Source organism: Squalius cephalus (genome assembly GCF_949319135.1).
Source record: "Squalius cephalus genome assembly, chromosome: 2".
In the NCBI taxonomy this organism is placed as follows: Eukaryota; Metazoa; Chordata; class Actinopteri; order Cypriniformes; family Leuciscidae; genus Squalius; species Squalius cephalus.
The window spans coordinates 27,294,668-27,316,063 of NC_137123.1; the positions used below are offsets into that span (position 1 = coordinate 27,294,668).

The 21,396-nt window shown below is 38.9% G+C and overlaps 1 protein-coding gene across 7 annotated transcripts in view; it reads right to left on the reverse strand.

Moving 5' to 3' along the window:
* The window catches only part of tenm3 (teneurin transmembrane protein 3), a 275,552-nt gene that overhangs the window by 129,789 nt on the left and 124,367 nt on the right, over nucleotides 1-21,396 (reverse strand). The window lies entirely within an intron of this gene.

Sequence of the window (21,396 nt, forward strand, 5' to 3'; positions counted from 1 at the left end):
CATTCTGTTTGTGATGTTTCTGCTCCACTAGCTTTGGTCACATGAAATTGGAAATGTTCTCGACAGTGCCCACAATTGTCTTTCAGGACACAGCATTGGTGCGTTGCATAAAGTTGTGAGGCCGAGGAAACCACAATATCTCTCTCTCTCTTTACACACACACACACACACACACACACACACACACACACACACACACACACACACACACACACACACACACACACACACACACACACACACACACACACACACACACACACACACACACACACACACACACACACACACACGCTTTCCATGGCTGCCAAATTCACTTCATCTTGGATATACCTCCGCTTGCAGTCCATTTACCATCAAATCAGCCATTAACAAATGGACGCTGGTATGTACATATACACATAAACACACACATCACACAAAAGCACACACACTCACAGCATTAAGGGAAGACAATGAGTAAAATAGCATGAAAATAAATAAATAAATGATATTTTTTAGAAGGAAAACAAATATTTTTCAGCAAAACAGCCTAATGAATAGTAAGAGAAAGCCTAATTTTATGCTATTCATCTGAAAATGTTGTCATCTTGTTGACATTTTAAGTCCTCCTGTTATGTGAAAAGGCTTCGTTCTTTTCCTCGCTCATGTCTTTCTGAAACCAATCTCACAGACACATAATCACCTTCCCAAACCAGTTCAAAACACTGACGTGGGCTCAGTGCCACCACTTAGCATATAATAACAGCTTATCAGACATGGTCAAAGACCCCTGATCTGAGAGCAGTCATAGGCAAAGGGTGAGGGCAGTGAGTGAATAGTAATTAAGCTGACTTGCTCTCAGCTCCCTGTCAGGGATCTGGACACACTCATGAGACAGTGAGCAAAGTCACCTCTGCTTCTGTGGCGTGTGGCTTTGGAGTCCTACTCGCAAGTCGCAACCTAATTACCTACCACTCCATACATTACACTGCATTGTGAGAGAGAAACAGAGAAAAGCAAAGGATATCCAGACGAAAAGCCAGTGTGTGTGTGTGTGTGTGTGTGTGTGTGTGTGTGAATGATAGTGAGAGAAAAAGAAACAGCGAGGCTGAAAGAGTGGGGGAGAATTATTATTTTGTAATCATTGCAAGCTTTATTTATATATTTATGATATGAAACACAATTACAGGCAGATCCTCTGGGAGCAGGGCTCACACCAGCCTGCCAATCCCAACCAACAAATTAAGTGCCATTAACATTATGTGCTGCCACTGATACACCACTGTGTGTGTGTGTGTGTGTGAGAGAGTTGAATCTACTGAGCTCAGACCAACTGACTAAAGCACTAAAGTGTTCATTCTTGAGAAATGGCCTCTGATTCACCACTGCATTTACTACACAACAGATGTGTCTATGATTAGGAACAATGCTCAATCGTTGCAAAAAAACAAAACAAAAAAACTACTTTCAAAATGAATTAATTGCAGCAGCAGAAGCATTAATTACAATGTTAACTATTAATTCATTAATTATTTTGTGTATAACAAAATTCAAGGAGAAATTACATTTGTCCATAATATACTACACACATATTATTATATTATATTATAATAAAGCATATAACGTCAGCTAAATAAATGTGGAACACTTGCTAGTGAATAAAATGATTATTTCAATTTCTTTAAAATATATGTAATTGATTATCATGGTTTAAAAACAACCTGTTAGCAAAGAAGAAAAAAAAAATCATCTGTGGAAGATATCTATTATACCTATTGTATTAGTAATCGTTTGGTATCTGTGCACAGATATTGCATTAGTGCATCCCTTGTTTTAGTTCATTAAATATTTTGGTAACACTTTACTTAAAGCCTTTATGTGTAACGAATTATAAACATATTTTTAATGCATTAATTACTACTTTTAATGGACCTTATAATGGTCTCATGACTAATTGTTATAACCACAGTTATAATACATTATAATACTTATGTCAAGCCTTTGAAAATATAATGCAATAAAACACAACAAACAAACAATTTCAGATGTAACAAGGAATCTGCAAATATTATAATGCATTTTAACGTTGGTTACAGTTATGTATGAAAAGATATATCACATTATAACGCACATTATGAATACTCTTATAATGCATTATAAAAGACTTAGGTAAAGTGGCTTGGCTAAATTGTCATAAATAATTGTAACCAGAGTTATGATAGAATATAATGCTTATGTATTCAAGGTTTTACATTATAAAGTATAATGCATTGTAACATGAACCATGAAATTGGGTGTTAATCATGTTTTAATGCATTATAGATTTTAAAGGTGTAACTGTGAATTAAGTGCTAAAATGCATTACGATAGTGCTTAAATTATTCATGAAAATATTCAACAGATTATAAGTATTATAATTGTCATACAACAAGAATGCTATTTTAAACAATATAACTGTGACGACTGTGTAATAGTCAGAACTAGCATGAACGTGAGTGTGATATTGCTTTCATACAACAGTTCAATAAAAGAGAGATTAATGTCAAGTGACATACATTTTAGTAGCGATACAGCCTGTTATTTTGTTATTTATCCTATGGCTGAATCACAGCTGTGGTGATGCTCAGTACAACAGCTTCTATTGTAATAAAATCACTTCATGTAAAGTGCTACTGATAATTCTAAAAAGCTTCAGATGGTTTGCAGCGCACAAGCCTTTTATGGTGAGGAATTCAGCTGTTGAACAGATTGAAGAAAGTGAGTATGCAGAGGGTGCTGCGTAATCCTGGTTTCGCAGCTTTTTTTACAAATTCATTTCCTCTATCTCTTCGCCTCTCATCCCACTTTCATTCGTTCTCTCTCTCTGTGATAACCCTGGGTCTGTCTGTGGTTTCAAGCCAACCTGCTCCATCAGCACTCTCTACTGCCTGTGTCTAACACTCACACACGTGAGCAGATCAAACACAGATTGACGCGCTTCTCTCATGTCATGCGCAATGATTTGTGAGAGCAGACGAAGAAGTTGAACACGGCCCATAATCCAGTGCAGTTGTCAATTAAAGCCGAGAGCAGAAAGAAGAGATGAAAGCACTGTTGAAATGCCAGGACGGGAAGAGTTATTTTTTCTATTCTTCCAGTGCACAAACAAACCAACCCATAAACACAACTGAAGAAATGGCTATTTTAGTGAAAGGAAAGAGACATGGACTAGTACTCTCATGCTAGAGGATCAATTCAGCCATATCAGATTCGCCAAGCATAATAAACAGCACTACTGAAGCATTCAGCAGTCCGAACACGAATCTGTGCACACAGAACTAGGGCTGGGTATCGTTCAAAAAATTTCGATACCAATACCGATACCTTGATTTCGATACCGGTTCCTGAACGATACTTTTTTTCGATACCAATTTTATGAAATCCATTTTAACAATATTACATAACAGATTACCTCAGAAAAACTTTGGTTTAATTTTTTCAGTTTGACTCATGCTCCTTAGCCAGTGCACAAAGGAACAAATAACAATTTTTGTTTTTATATATAAAGAGCTCATGCTCACCAAAACTGAATTTATTTGATCAAAATTACAGTAAAACTTGTAACATTGTGAAATAGTATTACAATTTAAAATCTTATTTGAATATATTTCAAAATGTAATTTATTCCTGTGATGTCAAAGCTGAATTTTCAGAATCATTACTTCAGTGTCACATGATCCTTCAGAAATATGAAAACAGTTTGCTGCTTAATATTTTGGAACTATGATACATTTTTTCTTAGATGAATAAAAATTTCAAAAGAACAGCATTTATTTGAAACAGAAATCTGTTGTAACATTACACATGTTTTAAGGTTATTTTTGATCACTTGAATGCATCCTTACTGAAAAAAAATATATACTGACTAACCAACACATTTTTGAACGGCAGTGTACATTCAGTATAGGTCATTATTGCAATATAAACACTGTCAGAGTGATCAACAAGGTATCTCTTCATTTAACAGTCGAAGACGGAGCAACTTTCTGCTCTTATGTTTACTCCGTGCACTGTCAAGGTCCTCATCATATCGGTCGCGGTACCGGTCTTTGCAGCAATTAGCAATTATTTTACCGCAAGTTCTGCATCGCGCGCTGTTGGCATCGAACCTGGAGAAATGTAGCCACACTTTTGATCGACTTAGGGTATTGTGTGTGTGCTCGCGTCTCATATGAGTATGTGCGCGGAGAGTTCCGCGCGTCTCGTGTGTGTAGAGTTTGAGTGTACGTGCGTGAGCGACTTTAGGTGTGTCGTTGTGCATTTTATTTGTATTTGTTTGAGCACTGACGTTGACGAGTTAACCCCTTAGGTATCGAAATCTGGTACCGAACAACAAGTCATTTTTCGATACTCGATAGTATCGGCAATTCGGTCGGTACCTAAAAAGTATCGAACTCGGTACCCAGCCCTACACAGAACTCCAAGCAAAGTTTTCACAGAACAGGAACAACTCTCATAAGATTCTACAAATTAACTTCTTAGACATGACGTGAAGTGAAATAAATGATTGAAATTAATAAACTGAACTAAAAAGTTTTTAGGCGGTTTACAAAACATGCACAGGTTTGGGTTTATCAACATTTCACAATGGCTTTGAATGTTTCTCATCCTATTAAAGAGTCAGAATTATCTGTTTTCACAAACATTTATCTGGAGCTCTATGCTTTTAATACAGCATCTGCCATCTAAACACCCACACACACACAAGGCACAAAAGAGTCAATGATGAGGATATTATTTCCACAGCCTCATCATTCCACGGCAGTAAACTAAAGGCGTTTGTTTGTCAGTCATTGATTTTTTTGCGCCCTTCTCTTCGTGTGATTTTGCCCAGCATTCTTCAGCATTTTTTTGTGTGCTTGACACCAGGTCAAACCTAATCAGCAACTTCCTGTGCTGCTGCGCGTGTGTGTGCAACCTGTCTGTTCTACTGCCTTCCAAAGCCTCCTCATCCCCAATCTTATATGCAGGCCTCTAGGTTTTCATATTCTAATCGATAGCAACCCTTGCCACGGTGCTAACAGGAGCGCTTAAGAAAAGCCGCGCTGCTCAAATCACGAACCGTCTGTCTCGATCTTTCTCCTTCTCTTTTTGCCTCTTTACCCGATCCTCAGTGGACACCAGAGAGCACAAACAAAGCTAAAGGACACACTTTGTAACATGCCTCAACAAGAACAATGTGTGGATAAATCATACACAAGCATATACAACCAGGCATTATGGTCTGATGTGCCACTAGGGCTGTAATCAACCAAAGAAAATCTTGGTCGACTAAAGTCCTGAAATTTCCGACTAAAAATCGACTAAAAATGACGTTAGGAAAAAAAAAAACTTAAAATTAATTAGCTGCGCACTGTGCGCCTTGTTGTCCGCCTAAATGAATTATAAATAAACATAAAAAACTAGTAGGCTATTTGCAGTATTAAATCGTTTTTGACGTAATTATTTTGCACTGAAATGAGTCTGACACACGAGTCTGTCGGCTCTGGCAGCGTTGCTTCACGTGCACGCAATATCAGATCAGAGCCTATGATTTCCGAAAATAGTACTCTGTTGTCAACTAGTGATATCATGACAAGAACTTTTGAGGAATATGTAACATAATTTAGACAATTGTTTTGTCATATGTATTATAATAACTGACAGACACTATAATTTCAGCCGCTCTGTGCAGCTCGCGAACATAGAAGCTCAGCTTCGCGGCTGAGACACGAATAGACTATTAACTTAAAGCTTTTACTCTTAAACACAAAAGGCACGTCCACTTTATTAAAAAAATATATATTTATTAAACAAACCAGATCAAGTAATAATATTCAGCAAAACTTCTAGTAGCCTACTTTCTTCAATCTGTCTCTCTCTCCAGTGGGTTGGGCTAATCCAAAAGAAGTGAAAACAAGGGGGGTGTTCTGAAGACAGACTGTTACCTGTGAAACAGCGGTGCTCTGAAAACACCCCCATTAGCAATTAGTGCTTTCCACCTGATGAAATGAACGCGGCAAAACTGATGAAATGAACGCGGCAAAACTGATGAAATGAACGCGACAAAACTAATGAAATGAACGCGGCAAAAAATCGACCAATCAGAATTTTGGTCGAGCCAGAACGTATCGACCAAATAATCGACTAATCGACTGGGAGATTACAGCCCTATGTGCCACTATTCCACTTAGGTGACATTTCAGTTATCTAAAGTGCGACATGAATTCATGGGTTGAGAGTTAAACAAGAACCAAACACAACAGTTGACACATCACAGTAACAGAACTGAGCACATACACAGACTTTGATGCATATGAAATGAATCACTGAGAAAAAAAGAAAAGTGTGAAGTTGGAGTTTTTGCGGCTGTATGGACCCCCTGCAGGGTGGGCTCACTGACTAACACATGACAAACGCTCCATCAAACTGGATGAATGGACTGGATGCCTTTAGAGATTAAATGCTCATTACAGCTAATGTGTTTCTATCATTGCATTGACCAAAATGGAAAAATGGAAATGACAATTGTTGGTCACTTGAATAATAAGCGGACGCTGTATAATTATCATTAGACATGTCTTAACACATGTCATTTTTAAAAGAAACATATAAGTTCAAATGAAATTCAAGGGTGTAATTGAGTGTCAAAATCATGACAAAATTTTTTTCCCTGCTGCCCCTGGGCAAGTAGTTCGGATTTTTACGTTTTTAAATTATTATTTAAAAAAAAATAAAAATAAAAAGTAATATACTATTAACAATAATACAATACTATTGTATTACTACTGCTAATACTATAAAAATGTAGCAAAATGGAATAATAGTTTTGGTGGTCTCATAAAAATAATAATATAATTATGAAATAAAAACAATCTAATAATAACGATATAATGTAATAGTCATACTACTACAGCTGCTAATAACTATTATTATCATTATATAACTATCATATATAATATACAGTATGTAATAAATATAATTAAACATTACTTAAAAACATTGGCATACAATTCAGATTTTTACCTTTTTATTATTATTATATTTTTCTAAATAATAACAATATCACACATATATAATTCATTTTACATTATTTAAAAAAGAAAAAAAAAAAGGTACCATAAATGGCCTAATTTATTTATCTGATGTAATTGATTCTTCCAAGATTATCACAAATCATTCTGGCAAACACTCTCACCGATTTCAGACTGCAAATGAATTTTGACAAATCACAATACGCAACAAAATACATCATGGAAAACCAAATTAAGTTTGCACTGAGTTTGAAGTTTGCAGCAAACACAGGATGCAGTGACAACACAGCAGTGGCCTTATCCATCAACTGGGCTGAAATGGCCCTGAGCCATCCTTATTGTTGAGCCTTGTATGCGCATCATTAAAACCACTCATGCAAACAGTAGGCCTCAACATCAGCACTTATGTATGTAGATAGAAAGAGAGAGAGAGAAGAAATTGCTAAAGGAAGATGGAGGAAAAAATGCATGAGAAATGGACGAGTGTGAGAGTGAGAGAAAGAAATTAGAGAGAGATATAACTGTCTTTTTTTCTATCAGACTGATCTTTTAGTGTCATTGTATCCCTCTTTCTGGTCTGCCTGTAGAATTATAACATTTTGGAAAAACACTCACACACACACAAACACAGGGGAGCTGCGGGTTGAATACCAGAAAGCTTGAGACTGTTTGTGTCTCTTGGAGTGGAACAATGCCTCCAGTATTCCTCGCTCTCTCAATCTCTGCCTCCCCTTCTCTCTTTTTGCTCCCTCTATCTTTTCATTTTCTCACTCCATAGCTAGCTTCTCTTTTCCGCAGCCTTTTTCCCCTTCAGGCGACATGTGAAATGAAGCAGAGATGGTCCCTCATTGGTGAGGAACAGATAAAGAAAGAGGAAGAACAAGAAAACGGTTGAAGAAAGAGATAGACTTATACCCTTACACCTGGGACGTCTGGCTGGCCTAACATGAGAGAGACAGCCCATGCTCCAACGATGCTTCAACAGGAAAGAGATTCACAATAGCTTAGACACACAGAATTGGCAACACCTGTTTTCATATCTTCAATCTGTTTTGTGATCTAGAACGTTTTTGATTACGTGCTGTGAAAAGTGACCTTGGGAGTGTGTAATCTGGTGGGTAAAAAGGTGAAGGTGAATATATGCCTGAAAGTCAAAGTTGACCACATTTTACCTTTTACATTAATTATCATATTATAATTACCAATGTAAAGTTAAAAAAAGAGAAATATAACTAAAATCTTTAGTTCTGATTTTTATTTATAATTACAATTAATGAAACATTTTATTTTTGAGAGAAAATGTGTAAAAATAAATGTAAATAAATTAAATGTTATGTTAACGTTTGATTTAAATTGGAATGATGTGGCAACAAATTAATTAAACAGTATTAAAGGTGAGTGACCTATCATAAATGCCATTACTAATTATGAGCATTTAAATATTGGATGACTTACTGAGTGCTAAAGGTAAGCCTGGAGGTGATGTGCTGGAGAATCAATCTAAACTTCATTAGCAAACATCATAGTCTGCAAATGCCAATATTCCACAAACAAACAAAAACTGCAGAGGCTCTCTGCTTCTCACTGATGATTTAGCTCTCTGTTAACACTCTCTCAATCTTGCTCTTTTTTTTCTCCGGCCTTTTCTCCCTCCTTAAAAGAAATTCCTGTTTGCAACAGAAATACAAAGAGACCGAATCTATAAACACCAATAGCGCTCTCTCTCTCCTCTTAGATTCAGCTCCTCAATCTATCTCCCTCGTCATTTATTGAACTACTATGAAGAAAGAAAAAAAAAAACCGAGCAGTTGAAAATATTATATATTTCTGTTTTCTAAAATACAGTAAAAAAGTGAGTTAGCTAAAAACAAAAGCTAAACTGAAACTACAAATATGCACTAATTTACATTAAAGTAGCATGCAGTAAAGCGTTCAGAGCAAATAATGGTAGAGCCATTTACTTGAAATGTTGTGAACAACACAAACTGAAACTATTTTTACGTACTACAAAACGTAAAAATAGCCACAAACAAAAGTATTTTATACATTCTGTACCATGAAGTTTAAAAACAAATCCAGGGACTAGTTGTTTTCTGGTGTTGGCCGTCTGGCATGAGATCTGAGCAGATGCAGTCTATGCTGCTGAATCATAAATGCCTTAGAGATGCCAGAGTGACGGTAGTCACAATTTACAACTAAATGTAGCAGCAATGACACATTTATAGGTGAATTTCATTGTCCACAAGTACTAGCTGTTGCTATGAATTTGACAAATAAAACTTTAAACTTAAATATTGCCATCATGAAGCAGTTATTTTCATTGGGGTGCAGTTTATTTAAGTGTCAGCATAGGCAGATGGAACAATGTGTGGTATAGTATCATGTTATGATACTATAGATGCATCCCAATTTGCAAACCGGTGCACTATTCTATGCCGTTTAGTAAGATTTTCCATTTATTTTCCAAATAGAAAAATTACACTTTAAATACCTGGATGATGCACTTAATTAACGACGTGTGAAATGTTGGACACTTCATGCACTCAACTGTTGCAGCTTTAATTACATAGCGGAGAGGGAGGTGCTATCAGACTCCGATGACAAAATAACCTTTATAAAATTCATACACTACACGGTTGAGTGCATAAGTACATATAAGAGGAGTGTATAGTATGTCATTTGGGGCATAACATAACTTATGTTATGAAAAAAAAAAATAAGAAAAAAAAAAGCACCACCAAGACATTGAAATTGAAACCACAATAAGTAATAATAAAAAAAAAAAATCGAAACCATTATACTCATGATGATACACACACCATCTGCAATGAAGCCTATAATGATGCGCACATAAGTGTCAGTCTGCCGGCTAATGATGATGTTATCTAAGGTCTTCGCCCCTTCCGCAACAACACCCTTCAATACCTGGCCAGCTTCCTGTGATCGATCAATCTCACGAGCCGGGCCCCCACCTCGCCTCAAAAAGAAAACAATCCAAAGCACATCTCTGACACTCTGCCTGTCAGCCTCCAAAACCCAGCAAATGAAGACGGATTCTCCTTAATTGGGTTTGGTATGACTTCAGCGCGTGCGTGATGATGGGGGGAGAGCTATAATTCCGCCATTATGATCCGGAGACAGGCGTGTTTCATTCCCGCACAAAGTGCACTATTCGATTTACAATGATTCATGCCACAGCGATGTTAATGGTGCAGACGGAAGTGTGCGGAGAGCGTAATGTGGAGGGTAGCGTTTATAAAACCAGCTAACCTTAGTGTATGCGCATACACACTCGCTCTAATAAACGTTGAACAAATGATTGGATATTATGATTCATACAGTTGTGGTTTTTACATTAAAAAGCAATATTTTCTGTGCAGATTCTGTATGAAGGTTCAAAAAGTCTTTTAAATGCAACCACACACAAAACAATCATCATCAACAACCATCCATACAGAAACATTTGAACACCACTGGAGAAAAATAAAAGAATGGTGGGCTTATGGAGGATGAATAGATGCAAATATGTCAACTGGAGAACTGTGCCTGAATACACTTTTCCAAGAAACACTGCAGCGCTCCACTGCCATCATAAAAAAGCACAAGACACCTCTTAAAAGCAAGGTCATTTCAACATTTTATAAACAAGTGAGAAAAATCAAATATACAAATATATACACTCGTGCACACTTACTCACAGTTCCAGAGACTTCTGACTTGAGTCTAATTGGATCCTTCTTATGCTGAGAAAGCCAAAGAGTGCTCATCAACACATGTGCTGTTAAAACAACCAGGGCTTGCCCAGTTTATTGCTGTAACCAGCAAATGGGAACAGCAGGGTGCTGAGGGAGAGACTGTTAACACACACGCACACATAATCACACAGCCAGTTACAATGAGGGGTGCAGGCAGGGTCCTTCAGTCGGACACATGTGGTTAGCTGCCGCAATGGCATAAAATGTAGGAGAAGTTTTGGCCAGCAGAGTGCTCTTTGTCAACAGATTAATGTGGCTGAGAATTTCACAGACAATGCTGTTGATCTTTTATAAGCAGATATTATAAACACACACATGCACACACAGCTGTGTGAAGGAAGAGTCCTTCAACCTCTGTATATAAAGAGCTGGGAACAGCGGTCTTTAGAGTCATGTCGGGGTGATTCAACAATGTGCCAGAATTAGGGATTTAAGCAAATGCAAAAATATGTGACTGGGTTCAACCCAAGTAGTTAACCAAAGAGGGCCAATCCACTCCAGCTGGAGATAAGCTGGCTTTATGAACCGGCTTCCAGAAGCAGATATTTACTGTATGGGAATGTCAGATGGAGATAGAAACTATGAAATGAAATGTCATTCTTGTGATAGTGGTTAGTGCTGGTTTGCTGGTTAAGAGAGAGAGATAGATGGATAGATGGATATATGATAAGATAGATAGAATGCTAGATAGATACATAAATAGATAGATCAGATGCCACATTGATCAAGATAGAAAGAAAGATAAATAGAAAAGGAGGACAGAGAGATATTCTATATGTGACATGAGTAGGATGATAAAGGTTTCAGAGGTCAGGTTGGTCCTCAGGCCACCACCCCCACATGCTGACCTTTGCACCCACAAATCCAATCTTCTCTCCAGTCCAGCAAGCAAACCGTCCCCCAGGGAGGGCTTGGACCCACTCACACCCCAGCTAGCAAACTAGACTAACCTCAATCTGCCAATAGCAACAGTTTCTTTTTAATGTGTTATATTGTTAAGAGTAGACTTGTATAACAATTGACTTAAATAACTCCCATTCTGGTTACATACATATAATACCAAATCAGCCTAAGGCTTCCTAAGGCATGGGCATTGTGAAAGAAGATACACAGGGAGATCACAAGTTTCAAGTAGTTAAGTCTTGGTGAAAGGTCTGCACATCCAGAGGTGAGGGGTTGAGCAGACCGGTCAGAAAAAGACCCTAATCCTACACTACCCACTTAAGGTAACTGAACGAGAGCAATCAAAAGGGGAATTAGGGTCAGTTAAAGAGAGAAAGCATTGCAATTGACACATCTATGTCAGAGAGTGAGGGAGAGAGAGAGAGAAAGTGGCTGGTCGCCATTTGCTTTCAGGTTTTTTATGGCACCGTTTCATGTGCTGTTAAGCAGCACCTCCTTTCACGAGCATGTTTTTGGAGGCAAAACAAAGATGAATGACTCGTTAAAGTTTGAGAGAGACTCGTGAGTGACGCTGATTACGTCTCTTTACACCAAGGACATTGTGCTAGCTGGTAATTTCACACAGTTAAAAAAGCTCATGTGCTTCTTGAAGACGGAAAAGAAAAGCAGCTTGAAAATTACAAGTGGGGACAAAGACTTCCTTGCTTGCAGTAAAAAAAGATAGGCAAGAAGAGAAAATATGCACGCCTAGAATGCGGAGCTATTGATCTTGCTATCTACCCGCTCCCACTTTTTTCCCACCATGCCACTACATCCAGATGTACACACACACACACACACACACACACACACGCAAATCAATAAACAAAGGCACAATTTTCATACTGTTATTTCTCTATTTGATGAGTTCTTAAGAGGGTTATTATGGTTTACTAAAACCATAAAACCAAAATTTTTCTGATAAATATTAACTGAAAAAAATATACACACACACACACACACACACACATATATATATATGATTAAACTCATTTTAAGATTGTTTATCATTTTAATTTTAATTTACAAAAAATTAACTAACACTAAATTAGGGCTGGGCGATATATATCGCATGGCATTGTTAGGCGCATCTCGTCAGAAAAGCCGGTTCCTTGATTAGTAGTAAATCGCCATCACCTGCTTTCAGATGGAGCGGCATTCACTACAAAGAGCCGTAGTTAACTGACAAGCTGAGCCATATCGCATTAATTATCGCAGGCGATACGTCCGCGATAATTAATGTGATATGGCTCAGCTTGTCAGTTAACTACGGCTCTGTGTTTTAAATGCCGCTCCATCTGAAAGCAGGTGATGGCGATTTACTACTAATCAAGGAACCGGCTTTTCTGACGAGATGCCCCTAACAATGTCATGCGATATATCGCCCAGCCCTACACTAAATAAACTAAAATAAAAAATAAATTATAAAAGAATGCTTAGTTTAGTTTAGTATGCTGCTGTGTTTTTATGAGCCATTAGGAGTGTTGGAAACTGACCCTCATGCAGGGCCAGAAAAAAAGCATTCGGTAAACACATGAAGAATATGTAATTTTTTTTTCAGGAACAAAAGCTCATCATGTTGCAGGGACATTGTCAAATATATTTCTGTGTGCAAACACTACACTAATTAAAACAGAACGGGCTGGTGGCTTTCATATTTCACAATGGAGCTAGTACCCGCGTGATCACGTGGCTACAGTCACTGTGCTATGAAGACGTAGCCGGACAGCACATAATAAATTAGCTGTTGCTCCAGATAGCACTTTTCTTTCCTTTTGTCTTTAATAGAGCGTGCTGTGAGCAATTACCTCTGCGGAGAGGCCTAATCTCTCAGCATTAAGCCAACCAGCACTGCCAGTGCTCCTACCTCCTGGGCAAAATAGCAGGCTGAGGCCTCTCGGAGAGTGTAATCTCACACGTGCACATACACATACACAAACACCCAAGCCTTTCATTATCCTCATCCCTTGTGATAACAAAATCAGTCAAGGAGCTCGCCACCAGCCAACACCCGCAGCACACCTGCCACACGGCCTGTGCTGTTACCGCAGGAGACCGCAGCTAGGGACCAATCAGAGGTGTGAAGATGGTCACCGTGGGACAGCAGGCCGGGAGATGATGCAGCTGAAGTGCCAAGGGGATTCATCAATCACAAATCATTGTTTATGGAGGAACAACCGAGTCCCTGAGCACAGAGCTGTAAAACAGGAAACAAATTAGGCTCTCAATTTTTGCTAGCTCCCTTCCATCTTGCTCAAATAAAGCATCTCAAACAACACAAGTTGTTTTTGAGCTTGTATAAGTGGATATACATTTTAACCACTTGCCACGGTTAGCTTGTGTGCCATCTACAGCCAAGAATACACATTCATTTACACATCCATAAATATTTCAATCTCACCTGACAAACAAACTCACAAACATGCACTTTTAATTGGGTGCAATGAATATAGAGTCTCAGAGAGAAGATTTAATAAGCGGGATTAGTTTGGTGAATTGACGGGTGACGGTAATGCCACCTAAACTGGGTCAGTCGGAGGTGTCAGACAGCCTTACAGGAAGCCAGAGGCTTACCATAGAGTCAAACCCCCTCAGGATCAGTCTCAGCTGGCTGGCACAACTCACTCTGAGGTGTGAGAATGCATTCATTTTTTTAAAACTTTTTGCCAGCGCGGCTTTTTAGAAAATGGTGTGCCGCTGTCGTCTGGTTGGTGGCAATTCTCTGGGAGCAGATGTTCAAATGGCACCAGCTGAGAGCAGAGAGCAGGAGAAAAAAAAAGAAAAGAGGATGGTGGATTGGGCAGCAAACAAAGGGAGACCTGCCTCTCACACCCGGACCAACCACAGGGAGACAACACATCTGGCTCGAGATGAACAAAGAAGGACGGAAGGCACTAGGACATCAGCAGGACGCTTCTTCCATCTTTACACACAAGGCTTTCATCCTGCAGATGATGCCAAAAAATATGTACACTACCCCGTGGAGTGCCTGTGGCAAAGACAGAGAGCGAGGGTTGATGCTGGGCGTCAGATGGAGCGACGGGTGTTGCGTGCCCACGCATCTGGCCTGGATCTCAGTTGCGGTCATTGAGCCCCCAAACATCCAGGCAAGCACACTTCTTCAGATACACATCCGCAGCTTAGAGAGCCACTGTCAGACAACTGCAGTAAACACGCGTCAGATCCTAGATAAAGCTCTCCACAAAAGAGCCCATCTGCACGGGTGTGGATGTGGATGTCTATATGTGTGCGTGCTCGTTCTTCCTCTTCAAACAACCTCAAAACACTGCTTATCCCGGCAGCAAACAACATGGCTGTCAAATTGCAGACGCCCAAAATAGTTTCTGCACACAAAAAAAATCATGATCATCGACTTTGAGACCAACTGGATGAAGCTTATGAAGAAATGTATAAGAACAATGTATGATAATAAAAAATATAAATACAATGTATGATTATAAAAAATAACTTCAATAATTTTTTTTTTATATAATATACTGTATATAGCATAACATTTTTGGACATTATTTTAATGGCAAATTCTCTTTACTGTAGTACAAAAATATAAGCTCCTCTTTTTCACTATGAAATATAATTTAGAAATGTGATCCAGGCATAATTTTGGCAAACAATATGTGGCTGCTATTGTTTCCTCCAAGAGGGGAATAAAAATGGGAATAAATCAATGTCCCGTTCTGCTCTTTGATCCCTATCACCTAGTAGTATATCAGACATCAGATCCCGTACAGGGAATCCTTTTCGTTTTGCTCTCTAGATCAACATTGTGCATATGTGTTTCCTGTAAAGGCAGAGCTGAATATTTACGATAGCTGTTCCTCATCAGATAAGAGCCTGCATCTCTGCTCGTAAGGATCACCTTTCTCTTCACCTCGGTGTATCTCTTTATTTCTCATACTTGTTCCTTTTTCAGGGGGATTCAGGTCTAGTTACAGCTACTGAAAGGGTCTGTTTTTCTTCTCTTTTTCTGCCTTTTTAAAGGTCTTCCCCAGTGCTCTCTCTATTTTCTCGAACAACACCCAATTTCCACTGCTGTACCCCCCTTAACCCCTGTTAAAATTTAACACTCATTCTATCCAAATACCATTCGGCCTGCACTAGCCCTCCATCTTTCTCTCTCTGTTTCTTTCCCTCTTCTCCCGGTGTACTAAACTGAATTTACTTGGCAATCGTTAACTGCATTGATAACTGAACGGTAATTAAATGGAATATGAATTCACTGGAATGGTTGTGCTCTTTGTTCTAAGAGCTGGATGGATTCAGTGACCAGTGGACCGGATACCACTCATACCTGCAGGCTGTATTTGGCAATGAAAGGCTCTGGAGCTGCGTTTGGGGTGGGGGAGTTTTCAGGGAGCAGCCCTCACACAACAGCCCCTCTGTCTGCCTGGTTTTTCTTGAGCGGGGAGATGCATGTGGTGCAGACATGTCAGTCTCAGCGGCCCATTTCCAAATTACCCTCTCTGTGTGTGTGAACATGGGAAGAAGTGTGTGAACATGACTGGCTGCTGAGTGGCAGGGGCTTGTCCTAAAGGCTGGAATGCTTGTCAGATGCTCCACAATCCCCCAAAAGCCTCGAGGTAAAAATTTGCTCAAGTGTGTGAGAATCAATATGATGCAGGTTCCTTAGGCTCGGGTTAACATCACATCAGTTACTCCACAAATAAACCTCACTTTATCCAGGTCAAGAGAGCGAGGCTGAAACAATGCAAAGACAACGTGTTCAATAGTCACAGGGCAGCAAAACTCACATACACACACGCACACACACGCAGACGCACACACACACACACACGCACATACACAAAAACAGCTGAGCATGTGTGGCTAAAGGGCTGGTGTGACCTCTGAGCATTGAAAAAGCCAGCCCATCTGATGCCTGTCTCTGTCCACCTGATTGGCTGACCTGAATTCCTTCATCAAAAGCATTGTGGCGAATGTCACAGATAATCTACACCACTGGATGACCAGTGGAATTACTACAGTATGATGCATTTGTATGTCTTTTTTTGGGTGTGCTTTGCTGCGATTTAAGGACAGAGAGGATAAAATTGAGGAGCTTTGAAGAGCTTCCAACAGGTTTTTTGATGAAATTGAAGGGCTGAAATAGGTTATGTCAGAGGCTATGTGGGAAATATTCCAGTCTCAACCCACACACACACACACACACACACACACACACACACACACACACACACACACACACACACACACACACACACACACACACACACACACACACACACACACACACACACACACACACACACACACACAGTTCCATTGTGATTGAATATGAAGCCCTATCTGCATTACCAAAGTGATTGATTCAAACTCTCCAAACTGCAGCCACACAAATATGATGAAATGCATTCATGCATGCAAATATAAACGGCCCAGGTAAACCCGATGCTCATTAGACCCATTAAAGAAATGTGAGTTTTCCATTGTGAAATAAATCTGGTGTCCTGTCAAGCTAAGTGAGGTTGAAATTCGAGAGCGCACCCGCAGGTAAACATAATAAATAAACACTGTCCATAGCTCTGATTTAACACGCACGCACACACACACATATATATGTTCTGTTCCAAAACCTAGTCAACTGCCTACTTGGATAGCATCTAAAAACAACTTTTCCAAACCCTAGGCTGCATAATTATAATATGATTCATCAATTTACAGTACCTAAACTCTAAGGCAGCACTGCATTTTTCCTTTGCAGATAAGTCCATAAAAAAAAATAAAAAAAAATATAAATATACTCAACTTCAACACTGCGAAGTACTGAGCTTAGTCCAATAACTAAGCATATTTTCTATAAGCTTTATGTGTTTTTATGCTAATTAGAGTCTCACAATGTTAGATTAGCGAAATGCTAACAGTAAACTCTTGTGTACTAATCTAGCTAATCTACTTATCTGGTATTCTTTACGGCAAATATGGGTTTTATGGAAAAACCGAACAATGTTCATAGAATTTTTACAGATAAAAGCATCTGCTGAATGAATAAATGTAAATGTATGTAGATGCCTATGTAGACAGTAGGCAGCTCAGTAGATCTAGAAAGAGCTTCAGGCGCCACTTCTTAAAATCAGCAGACAAAATAACAGCCACAGTGATGGACAAGAATTCTTTTTCTATACACAGATTGGAATGGCATCACTGCTGAGATAAAACAGTGTTAAAAATACAGATTTGTGTTGATAGGGTAATAGGTCTATTTTTTGCTCTCTAATGGTATGAAGTTGAAAGGCCATCGGTGGGCTGAGTTAGAGCACTCTGTAACAACTACTTGACTGACTGACTGGCCTCTGGAAATAAAGTGTGGCCTTCATTAGAAGGGGGGCAAAGCCCAGTTCCCAACTATTGACTAATGAGAGCACCTGAACATCACACACACACACACACACACACACACACACACACCCTCTGATAGGTCCCTCATTATGGAGGTGTCGGGTGTTAATGCAGGGTGAAACTCTCCTTTGCATGATAATGTCAGTTTGTACACAGCTCGAGTCCCCACGCCAGAGCCCCTCATACACATTACTGAAAGAGAGAGAGAGAGAAAGAGAGAGAAATAGAGATGCCGCACTTGCATAGCTGTAGGAGCTATTAGCATCTATCCTCCAGCTCCGCTTCAAAGTCAGACACACATATACACACACCTTCACAGCAAACAGAATGGAAAGGTAAACAGGACACAATGGGCCTTTAGAAAGCTTAAATAAATGTTAATTAGCCATCAGTTTGAGCAGGATGTGCCATAAAAAAGTCCCTGGGCTCACTCTCGGCCAGAGCCAAGTAGATGTTTTTGGGCTGTTTAACGTTACTGGGACACTGTGTGTTCAAGCAACTCAGTAAACAGATCAAAACTAAAGCCCAGCGCACAACAGAAGACTTAGTCAGCATGCACAGCGTGAGAGAAAAAAAGTTATGAGGACAAGACACTGAAATAGACTGAGGAGCTATTTGGAGAGAGGGAGAGATGGATTCACCTGTGATCTGTGTGAATGCTGGCTTAAGCTTGATGCTGGCACAAACTGTTAAAGAGATGACTCAACAGAGCAAAAACATGAGCTTTACTTGAACCTACTGTTTGGTCGGCGATAACTGCGTGATACGCTGGGGCCGGGTATCCACAACCACCTCACCATACGATGCACACCGCATATGGCACAATACAACAACACAATACATCACAATATCAAAACTGACTAGTGATTGAAACTGCACCAAAGAAGAGAGACACTTTTCAAGAAGAGAGAGAAAACCTGAGAGAATTTTAAAGAAGCTCTGATCGCATTGAGAACGGCTGATTTGCACTTACGTATCTGATTCTTAATCAAACTACAGGAAATTAAACAAATCAACATATAAATAATTAAAAATAATATTGATACAATAATATAGTGAATAGATAATTCCAAATGAAGCAATATAGATCTATGGGATTGTATCAGCACAACCAAAATTAGATCAGTAACATTTGTGCTTTTAAATAATATTTAATATAATATTTAGGAAAAATTAAGCAATTATTAAGATTTCATATTTGATTAATTCAGTTTAAACATTTATCATTTATTTAATCATTATTTCAACTGTCTCAGATGTTTCTCTTAAATTTCCTTCAGACAAATCAAAATAGACACAAATAAAAACAAATGCTGACATAGTACATTAAAATTAATGTGATACATGGTACAATATATAATACATTACAATGCATTACAATATCCTATGTCATGGACAATGATAAAATGGTTTGTGCCAACATAATCATATATAGCTACACTGCAATTATTTGTAATGATAAAATAATAATAATAACAATATTGCTTCAGATTTGGTAATGGAAGTATTTGATGACCTTTGATTGCAGACGTATCTTGGCAAACCTGAAACACTAGAGAATTGAGTAACAGTCTTTTGCACTCATAGATATTATAAAAGATATTAAAGCCACCTTACTTGTAATTTTTATGTGTTGTTATATAAGATTGACTAAAAACAACAACAACAAAAACTATTATATAGACATGCATGCTTATATTTTCTCCCTGAAGCTCTGTAACCTAAGGTCAAGAAGAGCACAATAATAAACACCCCCACACACACAACCAAATACAAAGAGAGTAAAGTGTAGGATCTCGCTGTTTTTTTCAAAAGATCCTCAGGCTACGGCCTCAGATGAACCACTCAGTTAGCCTGAGGTGGAGGCCGCTAAAATGGCCACCTATTCTTTGAGCTTTATCATGCGCACTCGTATCAGAAGACTGGAAAAGACGCCTGCTTTTCTATGCGTTGCAACCTGTGCTGCCCAAGTGCTTTTAAGGCTAATGAAAAGCCAGCAGCGGTGAGATGCAGTCAGGCAGAAGCTGTGCAAGTACAGCCACACAACAACACCCGATACAATTGCAGGGTCCCAAACCGTGGCCATTGTCCCTGTGTCACTGGAGTGATGTGGGCTGTTTGACATTGTCTTAGTATGTCAACTCAGATGGCCCCTCCTTTTTTCACCGCTGGCCAATTAGGTCAGTCGCTAAAATGCCAATGCTGGCAGTACTGTCTCATCGCATGTTAGGGATTCATATCATGTCTGTGAGTGTGTTTGTGCGTGTGTGTGTGTGTGTAATATCGTTCCCACTCAAGTGTATTAACTGTCAGTGTGGCTTGTGAAGTGTGGGATTAAAACAAATAAAGCAAATAAAACAAGCGGCACTTGAATTGGCAGATCATTTAAATGTATTAGCATTTTAATGGAAAGATAAGGATTCTCTCCCTTTCGTTCCATTGTCTCCCTCTTTTCACCCTCTCTGTTGCTTGTGTAAGCACTTAACGTTGGTTGTCTCCTAAAACCTTTTTTGTTTTGATCAAAAGTGCTTTCAGAAAGGAAGACAACCCTGATCTCACCAGCTGACCTGCTGTTTGCAAATACAAACACACTTTAATTACTGCACACATTCACATACTCAATGCTGAAAACCACCCATCTCCAAACACTGACACAAGTTTTTCAGAAATGCGTATTATGGGGTGGTCTCTGTTATGCCCTTGGTTTAAAACCGTCTGTCTTCTTTACAAAGGTGCTCGAAAACAGTTTAACAGCTTGATCGAGCCACTCTTCTATACTCCCAACAAAGCTCAGATAAAAGAATGATTATTCATGGCTCCTCTTTATGTTGACATTACAAAGCTTCTTGTGAACTTAAAGAAAACTCTGGATCTTTATGAATAAACTATTGGAGGCATTTCTGCACCTTCATACAGAGGTCTGGAAGTCTTAAAGAATACTTCTTACAGTAATTTCTCTCCACAAAGGACTGTCATAGAAAAAGGAAGATAAGGCTGCCATAGAGCATCATTGCTGTGACAATCCAACCAAAGCAATGTGACCCTGAATAAAAACACATTATAGAGACACAATATTACATCAACTTATGAAATGGAGGCAAATGCTACAGGTTAAGTTACTGTAATTCTGATACATTTGTATGTTTAAAAAAAATAAATAGGGATTCTTATTGAAAAGGATGGGTTTTCTGTATCTCAGCCCACAGCAGAACAGGAGCTGGGTGCCTTTAATTTTGATTTCTATTGTCTGTCATGTTCAGAGAGAAAGGCTTACTGATACACACATGATT